General features: G+C 47.8%; 1 protein-coding gene across 1 annotated transcript in view; it reads left to right on the plus strand.

Annotated features, from left to right (window-relative positions):
• The first annotated feature begins 23211 nt into the window (after positions 1 to 23211).
• Positions 23212 to 23956, plus strand: part of LOC120062507 (E3 ubiquitin-protein ligase TRIM39-like) — a 12280-nt gene continuing 11535 nt past the window's right edge. Inside the window, exon 1 of the mRNA XM_039012529.1 lies at positions 23212 to 23244. The gene's annotated coding sequence lies outside the window, so the exon portion shown is untranslated. The remainder of the gene's footprint in view (positions 23245 to 23956) is intronic.

The raw sequence follows: 23956 nt of genomic DNA on the forward strand, positions 1-23956 counted from the left end.
CTCTCCCCACCTACAAACCTTTATGAGTATTTTTCCTCTTACCCACCCACACTGTCATACTGCCATCAGCCATTTTCCTTTTCGACCCCCCAACCCCCCCACCCACCCACCCCACACTATTTGACATCCTTTCTGGAGACTCCCTTTCCTTGATGTCCTACTCTTGCTGGAAATCACTAACATGGCAAACTCAGTCAACTCAGTCAAATCATCATATAATCACCTGTTTTCATTTATTATTAGACTGTAATTCTTTATGACTTTGATAAAAAAACAAATCCAAAGAAAGGCAGAGAGAGAGAGAGAGGGAAAAAGAGAGAGAGAGATCGAGAGCCAGAGAAAGAGAGAGACAGATTTGTAATTTTTCTGAATGTTTCTTGTTAATTTCACTTTTGTTTATTATCTACTTCACTTGCTTTGGCAATGTTAACATACGTTTCCAATGCCAATAAAGCCTTTAAATTTAATTGTATTGAATTAAGAGAGAGAGCGAAAGAGAGAGAGAGACAGAGAGAGACAGGGAGAGATACAGAGAGAGAGACAGAGAGCCAGAGACAGAGAAAGAGAGTGAGAGAGAAAGACAGAGAAAGAGAGAGAGACAGAGAAAGAGAGAGAGACAGGCAGAGAGAGAGAGAGAGCGGGAGAGACAGAGAAAGAGAGAGAGATAGATATAATGACGCTTAAATAAACATAGCGAGTACAACAGCGTCAGCGACAGACACGTAGACATATAGACAGACAAAGGGATGGGGCTATCAACATGACACCGTGTCAACTTGTGAACTCGTACTCTACACTCGACTCAGCCAGTGTTCCAATAGCAGCACAGATGTAAATCAGGCAAACCTTGGTGGCACGCAAGGCAAGCAACATGGGCATGATGCCAGTTACAGTCTCTGGCTTGACGACAACACAGTGGGGATGCGTCCCAGATGGCACCCTATTCCCTTTATAGTGCCCTACTTTTTTCCCTTGGAGGTCTAAAGGGAATAGGGTACCATTTGGGACAAAGTTACAGTGTGCCAGTTCCCAGAGCACACAAAATCAGAACGATTTTTCTTCCTCATTCAGCAGGTTAACTTGGAGAGAGTTTCTCTATTGGGAAAAAAACAAAACATTTATTCACCTTATTAAACCAAGCGTTGAGCAATAGTATGTCAAGGTCAGGTCAAAGACTAAAGGAGTGTGTAGGCAATTAAATGCAACTGGAAAAAATAATGACACCAAAACAAAGAGATCTATCACCATTATGCAATCACAGTACAATTTGATGAAGAATGCATTTAATTGTAGCAGACAGACACATGACTTACAGACAGTGATAACACAGCCCAGCCCTGACATGTTCAAGTGCTCGTTGGGTAGCTACTTCAGGTTCCAGATACTGCTACTGCCTGGGGCGTCGGGCTGCAGTACCATCTACTGCCCGTAGGGGACACACTGCTACAGCCTGGGGCGTCAGTCTGCAGTACCATTTACTGCCCGTAGGGGACACACTGCTACAGCCTGGGGCGTCGGTCTGCAGTACCATCTACTGCCCGTAGGGGACACACTGCTACAGCCTGGGGCATCTCTTCTGTCTGCAGTACCATCTACTGCCTATAGGGGAGACACTGCTACAGCCTGGGGTGTCGGTCTGCAGTACCATTTACTGCCTATAGGGGAGACACTGCTACAGCCTGGGGTGTCGGTCTGCAGTACCATCTACTGTCTATAGGGGAGACACTGCTATAGCCTGGGGTGTCTCTTCTGTCTGCAGTACCATTTACTGCCTATAGGGGAGACACTGCTACAGCCTGGGGTGTCGGTCTGCAGTACCATCTACTGTCTATAGGGGAGACACTGCTACAGCCTGGGGTGTCGGTCTGCAGTACCATCTACTGTCTATAGGGGACACACTGCTACAGCCTGGGGTGTCTCTTCTGTCTGCAGTACCATCTACTGTCTATAGGGGAGACACTGCTACAGCCTGGGGTGTCGTTCTGCAGTACCATCTACTGTCTATAGGGGAGACACTGCTACAGCCTGGGGTGTCGGTCTGCAGTACCATCTACTGTCTATAGGGGACACACTGCTACAGCCTGGGGCGTCTCTTCTGTCTGCAGAAGCATCTACTGTCTATAGGGGACACACTGCTACAGCCTGGGGTGTCGGTCTGCAGTACCATCTACTGCCTATAGGGGAGACACTGCTACAGCCTGGGGCGTCTCTTCTGTCTGCAGAACCATCTACTGTCTATAGGGGAGACACTGCTACAGCCTGGGGCATCTCTTCTGTCTGCAGAACCATCTACTGCCTATAGGGGAGACACTGCTACAGCCTGGGGTGTCGTTCTGCAGTACCATCTACTGTCTATAGGGGAGACACTGCTACAGCCTGGGGTGTCGGTCTGCAGTACCATCTACTGCCTATAGGGGAGACACTGCTACAGCCTGGGGCGTCTCTTCTGTCTGCAGAACCATCTACTGCCTATAGGGGAGACACTGCTACAGCCTGGGGTGTCGGTCTGCAGTACCATCTACTGCCTATAGGGGAGACACTGCTACAGCCTGGGGCGTCTCTTCTGTCTGCAGTACCATCTACTGCCTATAGGGGAGACACTGCTACAGCCTGGGGTGTCTCTTCTGTCTGCAGTACCATCTACTGCCTATAGGGGAGACACTGCTACAGCCTGGGGTGTCTCTTCTGTCTGCAGTACCATCTACTGTCTATAGGGGAGACACTGCTACAGACTGGGGTGTCGGTCTGCAGTACCATCTACTGCCTATAGGGGAGACACTGCTACAGCCTGGGGTGTTGGTCTGTAGTACCATGTACTGCCTATAGGGGAGACACTGCTACAGCCTGGGGTGTCTCTTCTGTCTGCAGCACCATCTACTGCCTATAGGGGAGACACTGCTACAGCCTGGGGTGTCTCTTCTGTCTGCAGTACCATTTACTGCCTATAGGGGAGACACTGCTACAGCCTGGGGTGTCTCTTCAGTCTGCAGTACCATCTACTGCCTTTAGGGGAGACACTGCTACAGCCTGGGGTGTCGGTCTGCAGTACCATCTACTGCCTATAGGGCACTGCTACAGCCTGCGGCGTCTCTTCTGTCTGCAGTACCATCTACTGTCTATAGGGGAGACACTGCTACAGCCTGGGGCGTCTCTTCTGTCTGCAGTACCATCTACTGCCTATAGGGGAGACACTGCTACAGCCTGGGGCATCTCTTCTGTCTGCAGTACCATCTACTGCCCGTAGGGGAGACACTGCTACAGCCTGGGGCATCTCTTCTGTCTGCAGTACCATCTACTGCCTATAGGGGAGACACTGCTACAGCCTGGGGTGTCGGTCTGCAGTACCATTTACTGTCTATAGGGGAGACACTGCTACAGCCTGGGGCCTCTTCTGTCTGCAGTACCATCTACTGTCTATAGGGGAGACACTGCTACAGCCTGGGGTGTCGGTCTGCAGTACCATCTACTGCCTATAGGGGAGACACTGCTACAGCCTGGGGCATCTCTTCTGTCTGCAGTACCATCTACTGCCTTTAGGGGAGACACTGCTACAGCCTGGGGTGTCGGTCTGCAGTACCATCTACTGTCTATAGGGGAGACACTGCTACAGCCTGGGGTGTCGGTCTGCAGTACCATCTACTGCCTATAGGGGAGACACTGCTACAGCCTGGGGCATCTCTTCTGTCTGCAGAACCATCTACTGCCTATAGGGGAGACACTGCTACAGCCTGGGGCATCTCTTCTGTCTGAAGTACCATCTACTGCCTTTAGGGGAGACACTGCTACAGCCTGGGGTGTCGGTCTGCAGTACCATTTACTGCCTATAGGGGAGACACTGCTACAGCCTGGGGTGTCGGTCTGCAGTACCATCTACTGTCTATAGGGGAGACACTGCTATAGCCTGGGGTGTCTCTTCTGTCTGCAGTACCATTTACTGCCTATAGGGGAGACACTGCTACAGCCTGGGGTGTCGGTCTGCAGTACCATCTACTGTCTATAGGGGAGACACTGCTACAGCCTGGGGTGTCGGTCTGCAGTACCATCTACTGTCTATAGGGGACACACTGCTACAGCCTGGGGTGTCTCTTCTGTCTGCAGTACCATCTACTGTCTATAGGGGAGACACTGCTACAGCCTGGGGTGTCGTTCTGCAGTACCATCTACTGTCTATAGGGGAGACACTGCTACAGCCTGGGGTGTCGGTCTGCAGTACCATCTACTGTCTATAGGGGACACACTGCTACAGCCTGGGGCGTCTCTTCTGTCTGCAGAACCATCTACTGCCTATAGGGGAGACACTGCTACAGCCTGGGGTGTCGGTCTGCAGTACCATCTACTGCCTATAGGGGAGACACTGCTACAGCCTGGGGTGTCTCTTCTGTCTGCAGTACCATCTACTGCCTATAGGGGAGACACTGCTACAGCCTGGGGCGTCTCTTCTGTCTGCAGAACCATCTACTGCCTATAGGGGAGACACTGCTACAGCCTGGGGTGTTGGTCTGTAGTACCATCTACTGTCTATAGGGGAGACACTGCTACAGCCTGGGGTGTCGGTCTGCAGTACCATCTACTGCCTATAGGGGAGACACTGCTACAGCCTGGGGTGTCGGTCTGCAGTACCATCTACTGCCTATAGGGGAGACACTGCTACAGCCTGGGGTGTCTCTTCTGTCTGCAGTACCATCTACTGCCTATAGGGGAGACACTGCTACAGCCTGGGGTGTCTCTTCTGTCTGCAGTACCATCTACTGTCTATAGGGGAGACACTGCTACAGACTGGGGTGTCGGTCTGCAGTACCATCTACTGCCTATAGGGGAGACACTGCTACAGCCTGGTGTGTTGGTCTGTAGTACCATCTACTGCCTATAGGGGAGACACTGCTACAGCCTGGGGTGTCTCTTCTGTCTGCAGCACCATCTACTGCCTATAGGGGAGACACTGCTACAGCCTGGGGTGTCTCTTCTGTCTGCAGTACCATTTACTGCCTATAGGGGAGACACTGCTACAGCCTGGGGTGTCTCTTCAGTCTGCAGTACCATCTACTGCCTTTAGGGGAGACACTGCTACAGCCTGGGGTGTCGGTCTGCAGTACCATCTACTGCCTATAGGGCACTGCTACAGCCTGCGGCGTCTCTTCTGTCTGCAGTACCATCTACTGTCTATAGGGGAGACACTGCTACAGCCTGGGGCGTCTCTTCTGTCTGCAGTACCATCTACTGCCTATAGGGGAGACACTGCTACAGCCTGGGGCATCTCTTCTGTCTGCAGTACCATCTACTGCCCGTAGGGGAGACACTGCTACAGCCTGGGGCATCTCTTCTGTCTGCAGTACCATCTACTGCCTATAGGGGAGACACTGCTACAGCCTGGGGTGTCGGTCTGCAGTACCATTTACTGTCTATAGGGGAGACACTGCTACAGCCTGGGGCCTCTTCTGTCTGCAGTACCATCTACTGTCTATAGGGGAGACACTGCTACAGCCTGGGGTGTCGGTCTGCAGTACCATTTACTGTCTATAGGGGAGACACTGCTACAGCCTGGGGCCTCTTCTGTCTGCAGTACCATCTACTGTCTATAGGGGAGACACTGCTACAGCCTGGGGTGTCGGTCTGCAGTACCATCTACTGCCTATAGGGGAGACACTGCTACAGCCTGGGGCATCTCTTCTGTCTGCAGTACCATCTACTGCCTTTAGGGGAGACACTGCTACAGCCTGGGGTGTCGGTCTGCAGTACCATCTACTGCCTATAGGGGAGACACTGCTACAGCCTGGGGCATCTCTTCTGTCTGCAGTACCATCTACTGCCTTTAGGGGAGACACTGCTACAGCCTGGGGCGTCTCTTCTGTCTGCAGTACCATCTACTGCCTATAGGGGAGACACTGCTATAGCCTGGGGTGTCGGTCTGCCGTACCATCTACTGCCTATAGGGGAGACACTGCTACAGCCTGGGGCATCTCTTCTGTCTGCAGTACCATCTACTGCCTATAGGGGAGACACTGCTACAGCCTGGGGTGTCGGTCTGCAGTACCATCTACTGCCTATAGGGGAGACACTGCTACAGCCTGGGGCATCTCTTCTGTCTGCAGTACCATCTACTGCCTTTAGGGGAGACACTGCTACAGCCTGGGGTGTCGGTCTGCAGTACCATCTACTGCCTATAGGGGAGACACTGCTACAGCCTGGGGCATCTCTTCTGTCTGCAGTACCATCTACTGCCTTTAGGGGAGACACTGCTACAGCCTGGGGCGTCTCTTCTGTCTGCAGTACCATCTACTGCCTATAGGGGAGACACTGCTATAGCCTGGGGTGTCGGTCTGCCGTACCATCTACTGCCTATAGGGGAGACACTGCTACAGCCTGGGGCATCTCTTCTGTCTGCAGTACCATCTACTGCCTTTAGGGGAGACACTGCTACAGCCTGGGGCGTCTCTTCTGTCTGCAGTACCATCTACTGCCTATAGGGTGGAGGGGCTATTGAGACCTGGGTTACCTGGCTTTCTTTACCTACACACAGCAGAGGTAGCTGCTACTCCTGCACCTGACTGCATGCTGGCAGGTTGTTGGGGGCTCCCGAGTGGCACAGTGGTCTAAGGAACTGCATCTCAGTGCTAGAGGTGTCACTACAAACCCTGGTTCGATTACAGGCTGTATCACAACTGGCCGTGATTGGGAGTCCCATAGGGCGGTGCGCAATTGACCCAGCGTTGTCCGGGTTTGGCCGGGGTAGGCCGTCATTGTAAATAAAAATGTGTTCTAAACTGACTTGCTTAGTGAAATAAAGGTTCAAAAAAACTTAAAATACAAATTCATAATAACTGCTTACCTGACTTGACCTAGTTTGACCTAATGTCTCCACTGTCAATCTATCTAACAAGTTCACATGCAGACATCAGACAGCCAGTCTATCCAATCACAGGCCCGAATGGATCATAGAATAGAACTAATATTTGTCTAGTACTTAGCTGTGCTTGAGGAACAGGTATGTCATTGCTTGTCTGCGTGGTGCAATGGAACCAACGGACTAGTAAGAAAAAACACCCTGCAAGCCCTGGCCAGATTATAAATACCACTTGAACTCAACCTAGATCTGCCGATGACACAACAGTGTTCAACGACAAGACAGCCTATAGGGAGGAGGTCAGAGACCTGGCCGTGTGGTGCCAGGACTACAACCTCTCACCTCAACGTGATCCAGACAAAGGAGCTGATTGTGGACTACAGGAAAAAGAAGACCGAGCACGCCCCGATTCTCATCAACGGGGCTGCAGTGGAGCAGGTTGAGAGCTTCAAGTTCCTTAGTGTCCACATCACCAACAAACTAACATGGTCCAAGACAGTCGTGAAGAGGGAACGACAAAACCTATTCCCCCTCAGGAAACTGAAAAGATTTGGCATGGGTCCTCAGATATGCAAAAAGTTCTACAGCTGCACCATCGAGAGCATCCTGACTGGTTGCATCACTGCCTGGTATGGCAACTGCTCGGCCTCCGACCACAGGGCACTACAGAGGGTAGTGCGATCGGCCCAGTACATCACTGGGGCCAAGCGTCCTGCCATATAAAACCTCTATACCAGGCGGTGTCAGAGGAAGGCCCTAAAAATTGTACAGCACATCTACAGTAAGTCATTAACACCAGCCTACTAAGGATTGCACCGTGTTATATGTGCACTGACATCTCAGGTTTACCCTCATTCAGCCACGCTGCATTATTTAACCTTTTTCTGAGAGAAAAACAAGAAGGCATCAAAACAAAAAGATCTTTCGTTTCTGTGTTCAAATAGTCAGGAAAAGGCATGGCCTTGTGGTTGGGGTGAGGACATTTCGTCAGTGTTCTTGATTGGCCCCTCAGCGATAGGGGAAGTTGTGGTTGTGAAGAGGTTACCTCAACCACGTCTTCAAGCGCTCAGCTCAGTCATGTTATTGGGTTGCGTCCCATATGGCGTCCTATTCTCTGTACAGTGCAATAGCTTTAACCAGGGTAAAAGTAGTGCACTATATAGTGTATAGGAAGTCATTTGGGGCGCAAGCCATTGGGTGGGTATGGGAATACCGAGTTGAGCAACCGCTCATGTCATGTGACTAACTTCTGCGTTCTGTCGAGGTATAAAGCAGAATAGTTATTATTAAACTCAGTTCAGTGTGTCGATGGAGACTCCTGTTCAGAGCGTGGTGTGACCCTGAAGCAGCCACGAAGCAGCCACGAAGCAGCCCTGAAGCAGCCCTGAAGCAGCCACGAAGCAGCCACGAAGCAGCACTGAAGCATCACTGAAGCAGCCCTGAAGCAGCCATGAAGCAGCCACGAAGCAGCCACGAAGCAGCCCCGAAGCAGCCACGAAGCAGCTCTGAAGCAGCACTGAAGCAGCCCTGAAGCAGCCATGAAGCGGCCATGAAGCAGCCATGAAGCAGCCATGAAGCAACACTGAAGCAACACTGAAGCAGCCCTGAAGCAGCCATGAAGCAGTGCTGAAGCAGCTCTGAAGCATCCATGAAGCAGCACTGAAGCAGCCATGAAGCAGCCATGAAGCAGCACTGAAGCAGCCATGAAGCAGCCCTGAAGCAGCCCTGAAGCAGCCGTGAAGCAGCACTGAAGCAGTCATGAAGCAGCCACGAAGCAGCCACGAAGCAGCCCTGAAGCAGCCACAAAGCAGCCACGAAGCAGCCCCGAAGCAGCCCCGAAGCAGCCCCGAAGCAGCCCTGAAGCAGCCCCGAAGCAGCCACGAAGCAGCCCTGAAGCAGCACTGCTAAAGCGTTATTGCTCTGTTTCTGCAGTATTTGATAGTGACTGGTGACGTTTTGCTATGTGTGTATCTATCACTATCTAGATAAGTAGTGTTACAGTTGTGGTTTGTCATGGAGTCTTTCTGTTTCAGCCTTCACCATTTATCCCGAATCTCGTTACGGTCTAATGAAAATAATGAACAGAATGTTAACGTATTCAAAATGGTTGATGTACTATGGTATTGTTAGGGATTAGAATCCCTCTGACCAGAGTACTATGGGAATAGAATCCCTCTGACCAGAGTACTATAGGGATAGAATCCTCTGACCAGAAAAAGTCCTATAGGGAATAGAATCTCCTGACCAGAGTCCTATAGGGAATAGAATCCCTCTGACCAGAGTCCTATAGGGATAGAATCCTCTGACCAGAGTACTATTGGAATAGATCCCTCTGACCAGAGTCCTATCGGGAATAGAATCCCTCTGACCAGAGTCCTATAGGGAATAGAATCCCTCTGACCAGAGTCCTATCGGGAATAGAATCCCTCTGACCAGAGTCCTATAGGGAATAGAATCCCTCTGACCAGAGTCCTATAGGGAATAGAATCCCTCTGACCAGAGTCCTATAGGGATTTATCCCTCTGACCAGAGTCCCTATAGGTAATAGAATCCCTCTGACCAGAGTCCTATAGGAATAGAATCCCTCTGACAGAGTCCTATAGGGAATAGAATCCCTCTGACCAGAGTCCTATAGGGAATAGAATCCCTCTGACCAGAGTCCTATAGGAATAGAATCCCTCTGACAGAGTCCTTAGGGAATAGAATCCTCTGACCAGAGTCCTATAGGGAATAAATCCTCTGACCGATCTATAGGGAATAGAATCCCTCTGACCAGAGTCCTATAGAAATAGAATCCCTCTGACCAGAGTCTATAGGGAATAAATCCTCTGACCAGAGTACTATAGGATAGAACCCTCTGACCAGAGTCCTATAGGGAATAGAATCCCTCTGACCAGAGTCCATAGGGATATGAATCCCTCTGACCGAAGTCCTATAGGGAATAGATCCCTCTGACCAGAGTCCTATAGGGAATAGATCCCTCTGACCAGAGTCCTATAGGGAATAGAATCCCTCTGACCAGAGTACCTATAGGGAATAGAATCCCTCTGACCAGAGTCCTATGGAATAGAATCCCTCTGACCAGAGTACCTATAGGGAATAGAATCCCTCTGACCAGAGTCCTATAGGGAATAGAATCCCTCTGACCAAGTCCTATAGGGAATAGAATCCCTCTGACCAGAGTCTATAGGAATAGAATCCCTCTGACCAGAGTCCTATAGGGAATAGAATCCCTCTGACCAGAGTCCTATAGGGAATAGAATCCCTCGACCAGAGTCCTATAGGGAATAGAATCCTCTGACCATAGTCTTATAGGGAATAGAATCCCTCTGACCAGAGTCCTATGGGAATAGAATCCCTCTGACCAGAGTCCTATGGGATATAATCCTTCTGACCAGAGTCCATATAGGGAATAGAATCCCTCTGACCAGAGTCCTATAGGGAATAGAATCCCTCTGACCAGAGTCTATAGGAATAGATCCCTCTGACCAGAGTCCTATAGGAAAGAATCCCTCTGACCAGAGTCCTATAGGAATAGAATCCCTCTACCAAGTCCTATAGGAATAAATCCCTCTGACCAGAGTACTATAGGAATAGAATCCCTCTGACCAGAGTCCTATAGGGAATAGAATCCCTCTGACCAGATCCTATAGGGAATAGAATCCCTTGACCAGAGTCCTATAGGGATAGAATCCCTCTGACCAGACTCCTATAGGAATAGAATCCCTCTGACCAGAGTCCTATAGGGAATAGAATCCCTCTGACTCAGAGTCCTATAGGGAATAGAATCCTCTCTGACCAGAGTCCTATAGGGAATAGAATCCTCTGACCAGAGCTATAGGGAATAGAATCCCTCTGACCAGAGTCCTATAGGGAATAGAATCCCTCTGACCAGAGTCCTATAGGGAATAGAATCCCTCTGACCAGAGGCCTATGGGAATAGATCCTCTGACCAAGTCCTATAGGAATAGAATCCCTCTGACCAGAGTCCTATAGGGAATAGAATCCCTCTGACCAGAGTCCTAGGGAATAGAATCCCTCTGACCAGAGTACCTATAGGGAATAGAATCCCTCTGACCAGAGTCCTATAGGGAATAGAATCCCTCTGACCAGAGTCCCTATAGGGAATAGAATCCCTCTGACCAGAGTCTATAGGGAATAGAAATCCCTCTGACCAGAGTCCTATAGGGAATAGAATCCCTCTGACAGACCCTATAGGGAAAGAATCCCTCTGACCAGAGTCCTATAGGGAATAGAATCCCTCTGACCAGACTCTATAGGGAAAGAATCCCTCTGACCGAAGTCCTATAGGGAATAGAATCCCTCTGACCAGAGTCCTATAGGGAATAGAATCCTCTGACCAAGTCCTATAGGGAATAGAATCCCTCTGACCAGAGTACTTATAGGGAATAGAATCCCTCTGACCAGAGTCCTATAGGGAATAGAATCCCTCTGACCAGAGTACTATAGGAATAGAATCCTCTGACCAGAGTCCTATAGGGAATAGAATCCCTCTGACCAGAGTCCTATAGGGAATGAAATCCCTCTGACCAAGTCCTATAGGGATAGAATCCCTCTGACCAAGTCCTATAGGGATAAGAATCCTCTGCCAGAGTCCTATAGGGAATAGAATCCCTCTGACCAGAGTCCTATAGGGAATAGAATCCTCTGACCAGAGTCCTATAGGGAATAGAATCCTCTGACCAGAGTCCTATAGGAATAGAATCCCTCTGACCAGAGTCCTATAGGGAATAGAATCCCTCTGACCAGAGTACTATAGGGAATAGAATCCCTCTGACCAGAGTCTATAGGGAATAGATCCCTCTGACCAGAGTCCTATAGGGAATAGAATCCCTCTGACCAGAGTCCTATAGGGAATAGATTCCTCTCTGACCAGAGTCCTATAGGGAATAGAATCCCTCTGACCAGAGTCCCTATAGGGAATAGAATCCCTCTGACCAGAGTCCTATAGGGAATAGAATCCCTCTGACCAGAGTCTATAGGGAATAGAATCCCTCTGACCAGAGTCCTATAGGGAATAGAATCCCTCTGACCAGAGTCCTATAGGGAATAGAATCCCTCTGACCAGAGTACTATAGGGAATAGAATCCCTCTGACCAGAGTCCTATAGGGAATAGAATCCCTCTGACCAGAGTACTATAGGGAATAGAATCCCTCTGACCAGAGTCCTATAGGGAATAGAATCCCTCTGACCAGAGTCCTATAGGGAATAGAATCCCTCTGACCAGAGTCCTATAGGGAATAGAATCCCTCTGACCAGAGTCTATAGGGAATAAATCCCTCTGACCAGAGTCCTATAGGGAATAGAATCCCTCTGACCAGAGTCCTATAGGGAATAGAATCCCTCTGACCAGAGTCCTATAGGGAATAGAATCCCTCTGACCAGAGATAGGGAATAGAATCCCTCTGACCAGAGTCCTATAGGGATAGAATCCCTCCCGAGTCCTATGGAATAGACCCTCTGACCAGAGTCCTATAGGGAATAGAATCCCTCTGACCAGAGTCCTATAGGGAATAGAATCCTCTGACCAAGTCCTATAGGGAATAGAATCCTCTGACCAGAGTCCTATAGGGAATAGAATCCCTCTGACCAGAGTCCTATAGGAATAGAATCCCTCTGACCAGAGTTATATAGGGAATAGAATCCTCTGACCAGGTCTATAGGGAATAGATCCCTCTGACCAGAGTCCTATAGGGAATAGAATCCTCTGACCAGAGTCTATAGGGAATGAATTCCCTTACCAGAGTCTATAGGGAATAGAATCCCTCTGACCAGAGTCCTATAGGGAATAGAATCCCTCTGACCAGAGTCCTATAGGGATTAGAATCCCTCTGACCAGAGTACTATAGGGAATAGAATCCCTGACCAGAGTCCTATAGGGAATAGAATCCCTCTGACCAAGTCCTATAGGGAAGAATCCCTCTGACCAGAGTCTATAGGGAATAGAATCCCTCTGACCAGAGTCCTATAGGGAATTAATATCCCTCTGACCAGAGTCTATAGGGAATAGAATCCCTCTGACCAGTACTATAGGGATAAATCCCTTGACCAAGTCCTATAGGGAATAGAATCCCTCTGACCAGAGTCCTATAGGAATAGAATCCCTCTGACCAGAGTCCTATAGGGAATAGAATCCCTCTGACCAGAGTCCTATAGGAATAGAATCCCTCTACCAGAGTCCTATAGGGAAGAATCCCTCTGACCAGAGTACTATAGGGAATAGAATCCTCTGACCAGAGTCTATAGGGAATAGAATCCCTCTGACCGAGTCCTATAGGGAATAGAATCCCTCTGACCAGAGTCTATAGGGAATAGAATCCCTCTGACCAGAGTCCTATAGGGAATAGAATCCCTCTGACCAGAGTACTATAGGGAAAAGAATCCCTCTGACCAGAGTCCTATAGGGAATAGAATCCCTCTGACCAGAGTCCTATAGGGAAATAATCCCTCTGACCAGAGTCTATAGGGAATAGATCCCTCTGACCAGAGTCCTATAGGAATAGAATCCTCTGACCAGAGTCCTATAGGGAATAGATCCCTCTGACCAGAGTCCATAGGGAATAGAATCCCTCTGACCAGAGTCCTATAGGAATAGAATCCTCTGACCAGAGTCCTATAGGGAATAGAATCCCTCTGACCAGAGTCCTATAGGAATAAATCCCTCTGACCAGAGTCCTATAGGGAATAGAATCCCTCTGACCGAAGTCCTATAGGGAATAGAATCCCTCTGACCAAGTACCTATAGGGAATAAATCCCTCTGACCAGAGTCCTATAGGGATAGAATCCCTCTGACCAGAGTCCTATAGGGAAATGAATCCCTCTGACCAGAGTCCTATAGGAATAAATCCCTCTGACCAGAGTACTATAGGGAATAGAATCCTCTGACCAGAGTCCTATAGGGAATAGAATCCCTCTGACCAGAGTCCTATAGGGAATAGAATCCCTCTGACCAGAGTCCTATAGGGAATAGAATCCCTCTGACCAGAGTACTATAGGGAATAGAATCCCTCTGACCAGAGTCCTATAGGGAATAGAATCCCTCTGACCAGAGTCCTATAGGGAATAGAATCCCTCTGACCAGAGTCCTATAGGGAATAGAATCCCTCTGACCAGAGTCCTATCGGGAATAGAATCCCTCTGACCAGAGTCCTATAGGGAATAGAATCCCTCTGACCAGAGTCCTATAGGGAATAGAATCCCTCTGACCAGAGTCCTATAGGGAATAGAATCCCTCTGACCAGGGCCTATAGGAATAAATCCCCTGACCAGAGTCCTATGGGGATAGAATCCCTCTGACCAGAGTCCTATAGGGAATAGAATCCCTCTGACCAGAGTCCTATAGGGAATAGAATCCCTCTGACCAGAGTCCTATAGGGAATAGAATCCCTCTGACCAGAGTCCATATAGGGAATAGAATCCCTCTGACCAGAGTCCTATAGGGATATCCCTCTGACCAGAGTCCTATAGGGAATAGAATCCCTCTGACCAGTCCTATAGGGAATAGAATCCCTCTGACCAGAGTCCTATAGGGAATAGAATCCCTCTGACCAGAGTACTATAGGGAATAGAATCCCTCTGACCAGAGTCCTATAGGGAATAGAATCCCTCTGACCAGAGTCCTATAGGGAATAGAATCCCTCTGACCAGAGTCCTATAGGGAATAAAACCTCTGACCAGAGTACTATAGGAATAGAATCCCTCTGACCAGAGTCCTATAGGGAATATAATCCCTCTGACCAGAGTCCTATAGGGAATAGAATCCCTCTGACCAGAGTCCTATAGGGAATAGAATCCCTCTGACCAGAGTCTATAGGGAATAGAATCCCTCTGACCAGAGTCCTATAGGGAATAGAATCCCTCTGACCAGAGTCCTATAGGGAATAGAATCCCTCTGACCAGAGTCCTATAGGAATAGAATCCCTCTGACCAGAGTCCTATAGGGAATAGAATCCCTCTGACCAGAGTCCTATAGGAGATAGAATCCCTCTGACCAGAGTCCTATAGGGAATAGAATCCCTCTGACCAGTCCTATAGGGATAGATCCCTCACCAAGTACTATGGGAATAGAATCCCTCTGACCAGAGTCCTATAGGGAATAGAATCCCTCTGACCAGAGTCCTATAGGAATAGAATCCCTCGACCAAGCCTATAGGGAATAGTCCCTCTGACCAGAGTCCTATAGGAATAAATCCCTCTGACCAGAGTCTATAGGATTGAATCCCTCTGACCAGAGTCCTATAGGGAAATAGAATCCCTCTGACCAGAGTCCTATAGGGAATAGAATCCCTCTGACCAGAGTACTATAGGGAATAGAATCCCTCTACCAAGTCCTTAGGGAATAGATCCCTCTGACCAGAGTCTATAGGGAAGAGAATCCCTCTGACCAGAGTCCTATCGGAATATAATCCCTCTGACCAGAGTCCTATAGGGAATAGAATCCCTCTGACCAGAGTCCTATAGGAATGTTAATCCCTCTGACCCAGAGTCCTATAGGGAATAGAATCCCTCTGACCAGAGTCCTATAGGGAATAGAATCCCTCTGACCAGAGTACTCGGGAATAGAATCCCTCTGACCAGAGTCCTATAGGGAATAGAATCCCTCTGACCAGAGTCCTATAGGGAATAGAATCCCTCTGACCGAGTCCTATAGGGAAAGAATCCCTCTGACCAAGTACTATAGGGAATAGAATCCCTCGACCAGAGTCCTATAGGGAATAGATTCCCTCTGACCAGAGTCCTATAGGGAATAGAATCCCTCTGACCAGAGTCCTATAGGGAATAGAATCCCTCTGACCAGAGTCCTATAGGGAATAGAATCCCTCTGACCAGAGTCCTAGAGAATAGAATCCCTCTGACCAGAGTCTCTAGGGAATAGAATCCCTCTGACCAGAGTCTATAGGGAATAGAATCCCTCTGACCAGAGTCCTATAGGGAATAGAATCCCTCTGACCAGAGTACTATAGGGAATAGAATCCCTCTGACTAGAGTACTATAGGGAATAGAATCCCTCTGACCAGAGTCCTATAGGGAATAGAATCCCTCTGACCAGAGTCCTATAGGGAATAGAATCCTCTGACCAGAGTCCTATAGGGAATAGAATCCCTCTGACCAGAGTCCTATAGAATAGAATCCCTCTGACCAGAGTCCTATAGGGATAATCCCTCTGACCAGAGTCCTATAGGAATAGAATCCCTCTGACCAGAGTCCATATAGGGAATAGAATCCCTCTGACCAGAGTCCATAGGTAATAGAATCCCTCTGACCAGAGTCCTATAGGGAATAGAATCCCTCTGACCAGAGTCCTATAGGGAATAGAATCCCTTGACCGTCCTATAGGGAATAGAATCCCTCTGACCAGAGTACTATGGAATAGAATCCCTCTGACCAGAGTACCTATAGGAATAGAATCCCTCTGACCAGAGTCCTATGGGAATAGAATCCCTCTGACCAGAGTCCTATAGGAATAGAATCCCTCTGACCAGAGTCCTATAGGGAATAAATCCCTCTGACCAGAGTCATAGGAATAGAACCCTCTGACCAGAGTCCTATAGGGAATAAATCCCTCTGACCGATTCCTATAGGGAATAGAATCCCTCTGACCAGAGTCCTATAGGGAATAGAATCCCTCTGACCAGATTACTATAGGGAATTAGAATCCCTCTGACCAGAGTACTATAGGGAATAGAATCCCTCTGACCAGAGTCCTATAGGGAATAGAATCCTCGGACCAGAGTCCTATAGGGAATAGAATCCTCTGACCAAGTCCTATCGGGAATAGAATCCCTCTGACCAGAGTCCTATAGGGAAATGAATCCCTCTGACCAGAGTCCTATAGGGAATAGAATCCCTCTGACCAGAGTCCTATAGGAATAATCCGACCAGAGTACTATGGGGAATAGAATCCCTCTGACCAGAGTCCTATAGGGAATAGAATCCCTCTGACCAGAGTCCTATAGGGAATAGAATCCCTCTGACCAGTCCTATAGGGAATAGAATCCCTCTGACCAGAGTACTATAGGGAATAGAATCCCTCTGACCAGAGTCCTATAGGGAATAGAATCCCTCTGACCAGAGTCCTATAGGGAATAGAATCCCTCTGACCAGAGTCCTATAGGGAATAGAATCCCTCTGACCAGAGTCCTATAGGGAATAGAATCCCTCTGACCAGAGTCTATAGGGAATAGAATCCCTCTGACCAGAGTCCTATAGGATATAATCCCTCTGACCAGAGTCCTATAGGGAATAGAATCCCTCGACCAGAGTCCTATAGGGAATAGAATCCCTCTGACCAGAGTACTATAGGGAATAGAATCCCTCTGACCAAGTACTATGGGAATAGAATCCCTCTGACCAGAGTCCTATAGGGAATAGAATCCCTCTGACCAGAGTCCTATAGGAATAGAATCCCTCTGACCAGAGTCCTATGGGAATAGAATCCCTCTGACCAGAGTCCTATAGGGAATAGATCCCTCTGACCAGAGTCTATAGGAATAATCCCTCTGACCAGAGTCCTATAGGAATAGAATCCCTCTGACCGAGTCCTATGGGAATAGAATCCCTCTGACCAGAGTACTATGGGAATAGAATCCCTCTGACCAGAGTCCTATAGGGAATAGAATCCCTCTGCCAGAGTCCTATAGGGAATAGAATCCCTCTGACCAGAGTCCTATAGGAATAGAATCCCTCTGACCAGATACTATAGGGAATAGAATCCCTCTGACCAGAGTCCTATAGGGAATAGAATCCCTCTGACCAGAGTCCTATAGGGATAGATCCCTCTGACCAGAGTCTATAGGGAATAATCCCTCTGACCAAGTACATAGGGAATAGAATCCCTCGACCAGTCCTAAGGAATAGATCCCTCGACCGAGTACTATAGGGAATAGAATCCTCTGACCAGAAGTCCTGTCGGAATAGAATCCCTCTGACCAGAGTCCTATAGGTGAATAGAATCCCTCTGACCAGAGTCCTATAGGGAATTAATCCCCTGACCAGAGTCTATAGGGAATAGAATCCCTCTGACCAGAGTCCTATAGGGAATAGAATCCCTCTGACCAGAGTACTATCGGGAATAGAATCCCTCTGACCAGAGTCCTATAGGGAATGGAATCCCTCTGACCAGAGTCCTATAGGGAATAGAATCCCTCTGACCAGAGTCCTATAGGGAATAGAATCCCTCTGACCAGAGTACTATAGGGAATAGAATCCCTCTGACCAGAGTCCTATAGGGAATAGAATCCCTCTGACCAGAGTCCTATAGGGAATAGAATCCTCTGACCAGAGTCCATAGGGAATAGAATCCCTCTGACCAGAGTCCTATAGGGAATAGAATCCCTCTGACCAGAGTCCTATAGGGAATAGAATCCCTCTGACCAGAGTCCTATAGGGAATATAATCCCTCTGACCAGAGTACTATAGGGAATAGAATCCCTCTGACCAGAGTCCTATAGGGAATATAATCCCTCTGACCAGAGTCCTATAGGGAATAGAATCCCTCTGACCAGAGTCCTATAGGGAATAGAATCCCTCTGACCAGAGTACTATAGGGAATAGAATCCCTCTGACCAGAGTACTATAGGGAATAGAATCCCTCTGACCAGAGTCCTATAGGGAATAGAATCCTCTGACCAGAGTCCTATAGGGAATAGAATCCCTCTGACCAGAGTCCTATGGAATAGAATCCCTCTGACCAGAGTCCTATAGGAATAGAATCCCTCTGACAGAGTCCTATAGGGAATAATCCCTGACCAGAGTCCTATAGGGAATAAATCCCTCTGACCAGAGTCCTATGGGGAATAGAATCCCTCTGACCGAGTCTATGGGAATAGAATCCCTCTGACCAGAGTCTATAGGATAGAACCCTACTCAGGGAATAGATCCCTCTGACCAGAGTCCTATAGGGAATAGAATCCTCTGACCAGACTATAGGGAATAGAATCCCTCTGACCAGAGTTCCTATAGGGAATAGAATCCTCTGACCAAGTCCTATAGGGAATAGAATCCCTCTGACCAGAGTCCTATAGGGAATAGAATCCCTCTGACCAGAATACTATAGGGAATAGAATCCCCTGACCGAGTCCTATAGGAATAAATCCCTCTGACCAGAGTCTATAGGGAATGAATCCCTCTGACCAGAGTACTATAGGGAATAGAATCCCTCTGACCAGAGTCCTATAGGGAATAGAATCCCTCTGACCAGAGTACTATAGGGAATAATAATCCCTCTGACCAGAGTCTTATAGGAATAGAATCCCTCTGACCAGAGTCCTCTAGTGATAGAATCCCTCTGACCAGAGTACTATAGGAATAGAATCCCTCTGACCAAGTCCTATAGGGAATAGAATCCCTCTGACCAGAGTCCTATAGGAATAGAATCCCTCTGACCAGAGTCCATAAGGAATAGAATCCCTCTGACCAGAGTACTATAGGGAATAGAATCCCTCTGACCAGAGGTCCCTATAGGAATAGAATCCCTCTACCAGAGTCCTATAGGGAATAGAATCCCTCTGACCAGAGTCCTATCGGGAATAGAATCCCTCTGACCAGAGTCCTATAGGGAATAGAATCCCTCTGACCAGAGTCCTATAGGGAATATAATCCCTCTGACCAGAGTCCTATAGGGAAAAGACCCTGACCAGAGTCCTATAGGAATAGAATCCCTCTGACCAGAGTCCTAAGGGAATAGAATCCCTCTGACCAGAGTCCTATAGGGAATAGAATCCCTCTGACCAGAGTACTATAGGGAATATAATCCCTCTGACCAGAGTCCTATAGGGAAAAGAATCCCTCTGACCAGAGTCCTATAGGGAATAGAATCCCTCTGACCAGAGTCCTATAGGGAATAGAATCCCTGACCAGAGTCCTATAGGGAATAGAATCCCTCTGACCAGAGTACTACAGTAATAGAATCCCTCTGACCAGAGTCCTATAGGGAATAGAATCCCTCTGACCAGAGTCCTATAGGGAATAGAATCCCTCTGACCAGAGTCCTATAGGGAATAGAATCTCTCTGACCAGAGTCCTATAGGGAATAGAATGCCTCTGACCAGAGTCCTATAGGGAATAGAATCCCTCTGACCAGAGTCCTATAGGGAATAGAATCCCTCTGACCAGAGTCCTATAGGGAATAGAATCCCTCTGACCAGAGTACTATAGGGAATAGAATCCCTCTGACTAGAGTACTGTAGGGAATAGAATCCCTCTGACCAGAGTCCTATAGGGATAGAATCCCTCTGACCAGAGTCCTAAGGGAATAGAATCCCTCTGACCAGAGTCCTATAGGGAATAGAATCCCTCGGACCAGAGTCCTATAGGGATAGATCCTCTGCAGGTCCTAAGGGAATAAATCCCTCTGACCAGAGTCCTATAGGGAATAGAATCCCTCTGACCAGAGTCCTATAGGGAATAGAATCCCTCTGACCAGAGTCCTATAGGGAATAGAATCCCTCTGACCAGTCCTATAGGGAATAGAATCCCTCTGACCAGAGTACTATAGGGAATAGAATCCCTCTGACCAGAGTACTATAGGGAATAGAATCCCTCTGACCAGAGTCCTAAGGGAATAGAATCCCTTGACCAGAGTCTATAGGGAATAGAATCCCTCTGACCAGAGTCTATAGGGAATATCTCCCCTGACCAGAGTACTATAGGGAAATAGAATCCCTCTGACCAGAGTCCTATAGGGAATATAATCCCTCTGACCAGAGTCCTATAGGGAATAGAATCCCTCTGACCAGAGTCCTATAGGGAATAGAATCCTCTTGACCAGAGTACTTAGGGAATAGAATCCCTCTGACCAGAGTCCTATAGGGAATAGAATCCCTCTGACCAGAGTCCTATAGGGAATAGAATCCCTCTGACCAGAGTCCTATAGGGAATAGAATCCCTCTGACCAGAGTCCTATCGGGAATAGAATCCCTCTGACCAGAGTCCTATAGGGAATAGAATCCCTCTGACCAGAGTCCTATAGGGAATAGAATCCCTCTGACCAGAGTACTATAGGGAATAGAATCCCTCTGACCAGAGTCCTATAGGGAATAGAATCCCTCTGACCAGAGTCCTATAGGGAATAGAATCCCTGACCAGATCCTATAGGGAATAGAATCCCTCTGACCAGCGTCCTATAGGAATAGAATCCCTCTGACCAGAGTACTATAGGGAATAGAATCCCTCTGACCAGAGTCCTATAGGGAATAGAATCCCTCTGACCAGAGTCCTATAGGGAATAGAATCCCTCTAACCAGAGTCCTATAGGGAATAGAATCCCTCTGACCAGAGTACTATAGGGAATAGAATCCCTCTGACCAGAGTCCTATAGGGAATAGAATCCCTCTGACCAGAGTCCTATAGGGAATAGAATCCCTCTGACCAGAGTCCTATATGGAATAGAATCCCTCTGACCAGAGTCCTATAGGAATAGATCCCTCTGACCAGAGTCCTATAGGGAATAGAATCCCTCTGACCAGAGTCCTATAGGGAATAGAATCCCTCTGACAGAGTCCTATAGGAATAGAATCCCTCTGACCAGAGTCCTATAGGGAATAGAATCCCTCTGACCAGAGTCCTATCGGGAATAGAATCCCTCTGACCAGAGTCCTATAGGGAATAGAATCCCTCTGACCAGAGTCCTATCGGGAATAGAATCCCTCTGACCAGAGTCCTATAGGGAATAGAATCCCTCTGACCAGAGTCCTATAGGGAATAGAATCCCTCTGACCAGAGTCCTATAGGGAATAGAATCCCTCTGACCAGAGTCCTATAGGGAATAGAATCCCTCTGACCAGAGTACTATAGGGAATAGAATCCCTCTGACCAGAGTCCTATAGGGAATAGAATCCCTCTGACCAGAGTCCTATAGGGAATAGAATCCCTCTGACCAGAGTACTATAGGGAATAGAATCCCTCTGACCAGAGTCCTATAGGGAATAGAATCCCTCTGACCAGAGTACTATAGGGAATAGAATCCCTCTGACCAGAGTCCTATAGGAATAGAATCCCTCTGACCAGAGTACTATAGGGAATAGAATCCCTCTGACCAGAGTCCTATAGGGAATAGAATCCCTCTGACCAGAGTCCTATAGGGAATAGAATCCCTCTGACCAGAGTCCTATAGGGAATAGAATCCCTCTGACCAGAGTACTATAGGGAATAGAATCCCTCTGACCAGAGTACTATAGGGAATAGAATCCCTCTGCAGAGTCCTATAGGGAATAGAATCCCTCTGACCAGAGTCCTATAGGGAATAGAATCCCTCTGACCAGAGTACTATAGGGAATAGAATCCCCTGACCAGAGTACTATAGGGAATAGAATCCCTCGACCAGAGTCCTATAGGGAATAGAATCCCTCTGACCAGAGTCCTAGGGAATAGAATCCCTCTGACCAGAGTCCTATAGGGAATAGAATCCCTCTGACCAGAGTCCTATAGGGAATAGAATCCCTCTGACCAGAGTTCTATAGGGAATAGAATCCCTCTGACCAGAGTCCTATAGGGAATAGAATCCCTCTGACCAGAGTCCTATAGGGAATAGAATCCCTCTGACCAGAGTCCTATAGGGAATAGAATCCCTCTGACCAGAGTCCTATAGGGAATAGAATCCTCTGACCAGAGTCCTATAGGGAATAGAATCCCTCTGACCAGAGTCCTATAGGGAATAGAATCCCTCTGACCAGAGTCCTATAGGGAATAGGGGATACAACTTCTATCTTCTCTCCTTTCTGTCTCTTCCTGTCCCATTCTACTCAGCATCACAATAGGCCAGCTGACGATCAGGTGGGCTGTTCTGACCCCATGCTGTTTCTCAATAGGCCAGGTAATGGCCAGATAATCAGTTTGCTAATGTGTCTTGGTTAGGTTCATTCATACACCCCCTTCCTACCCTATCTCCTTCACAGGGCCATTCTCACCTTCCCCCACCCCTGGTAACTCCTGAGGTGTCATTGGCCATGTAACCCCTATGATAAATCACTGGCTGGGGAAACATCCCCCAACCCCACTCTATCCTGAATCAACCAACCGACCCCCCCCCCCCCCCCCCCACCTATACAGACATCTATGATAAATGACATAGTAGAACATGAGACTTTTACATTGTAGTATTTAAGCTCACTCCAGACACTGAAACCAATAGACTTGTGGGTCCTGCTGCTGGACTTCCCGGTGAGGAGGATTCTTCTTCTTATTTCTGTTTGATGGTAAGTGCTTTGTCATTTGTTTGGTTGTTGTTCTTCCTACTAGATCTGTGTTGAAGCTAGTAAAACATGTATCTTACTGTGTATCTTTGTTCTACTGTATTATTGACTGTATGTTTTGTTTATTCCTGTAACGGCATTCCTCTTCGTCTGAGGAGGAGTAGGAAGGATCGGACCAATGTGCAGCGTGGTAAGTGTTCGTCATTTTATTAAAATGCATTGAACACTAAAATACAAAATAAACAAACAAAGAACAACCGAAACAGTTCCGTCTGGTAACTAATACAAAGACAGAAAACAACTACCCACAAATCAGTGGGAAAACAGGCTACCTAAGTATGGCTCTCAATCAGAGACAACGATAGACAGCTGCCTCTGATTGAGAACCATGAGAACCATACCAGGCCAAACACATAGAAACAGAAAACCTAGACCTACAACATAGAATATAAACACACAGAACAAAACATAGAATGCCCACCCCAACTCACGCCCTGACCAAACTAAAATAGAGACATAAAAAAGGAACTAAGGTCAGGACGTGACAATTCCATGTGTAACTCTGTGTTGTTGTTTGTGTCGAACTGCTTTGCTTTATCTTGGCCAGGTCGCAGTTGTAAATGAGAACTTGTTCTCAACTAGCCTACCTGGTTAAATAAAGGTGAAATTTAAAAAAATTAAATTCAAAACTGTACATGATCAATGGCTGATGTAAACATGTTAGTCCTAAACTAAAAAACATCCTCAATGGAGAATCTCTATATGCTTAATGTGGGTCTGGGATACAGCCACAAATAATGATTCAAAATGTGTTGTTCACAGAATGGAGACACTGTAAATAAAAAAAATTAAAAGTGTAACTCAACAACTGTAAAAGTGTACCTCAACCTTTTTACCGTTGA

This window comes from Salvelinus namaycush, chromosome 17, assembly GCF_016432855.1.
Source record: "Salvelinus namaycush isolate Seneca chromosome 17, SaNama_1.0, whole genome shotgun sequence".
In the NCBI taxonomy this organism is placed as follows: domain Eukaryota; kingdom Metazoa; phylum Chordata; class Actinopteri; order Salmoniformes; family Salmonidae; genus Salvelinus; species Salvelinus namaycush.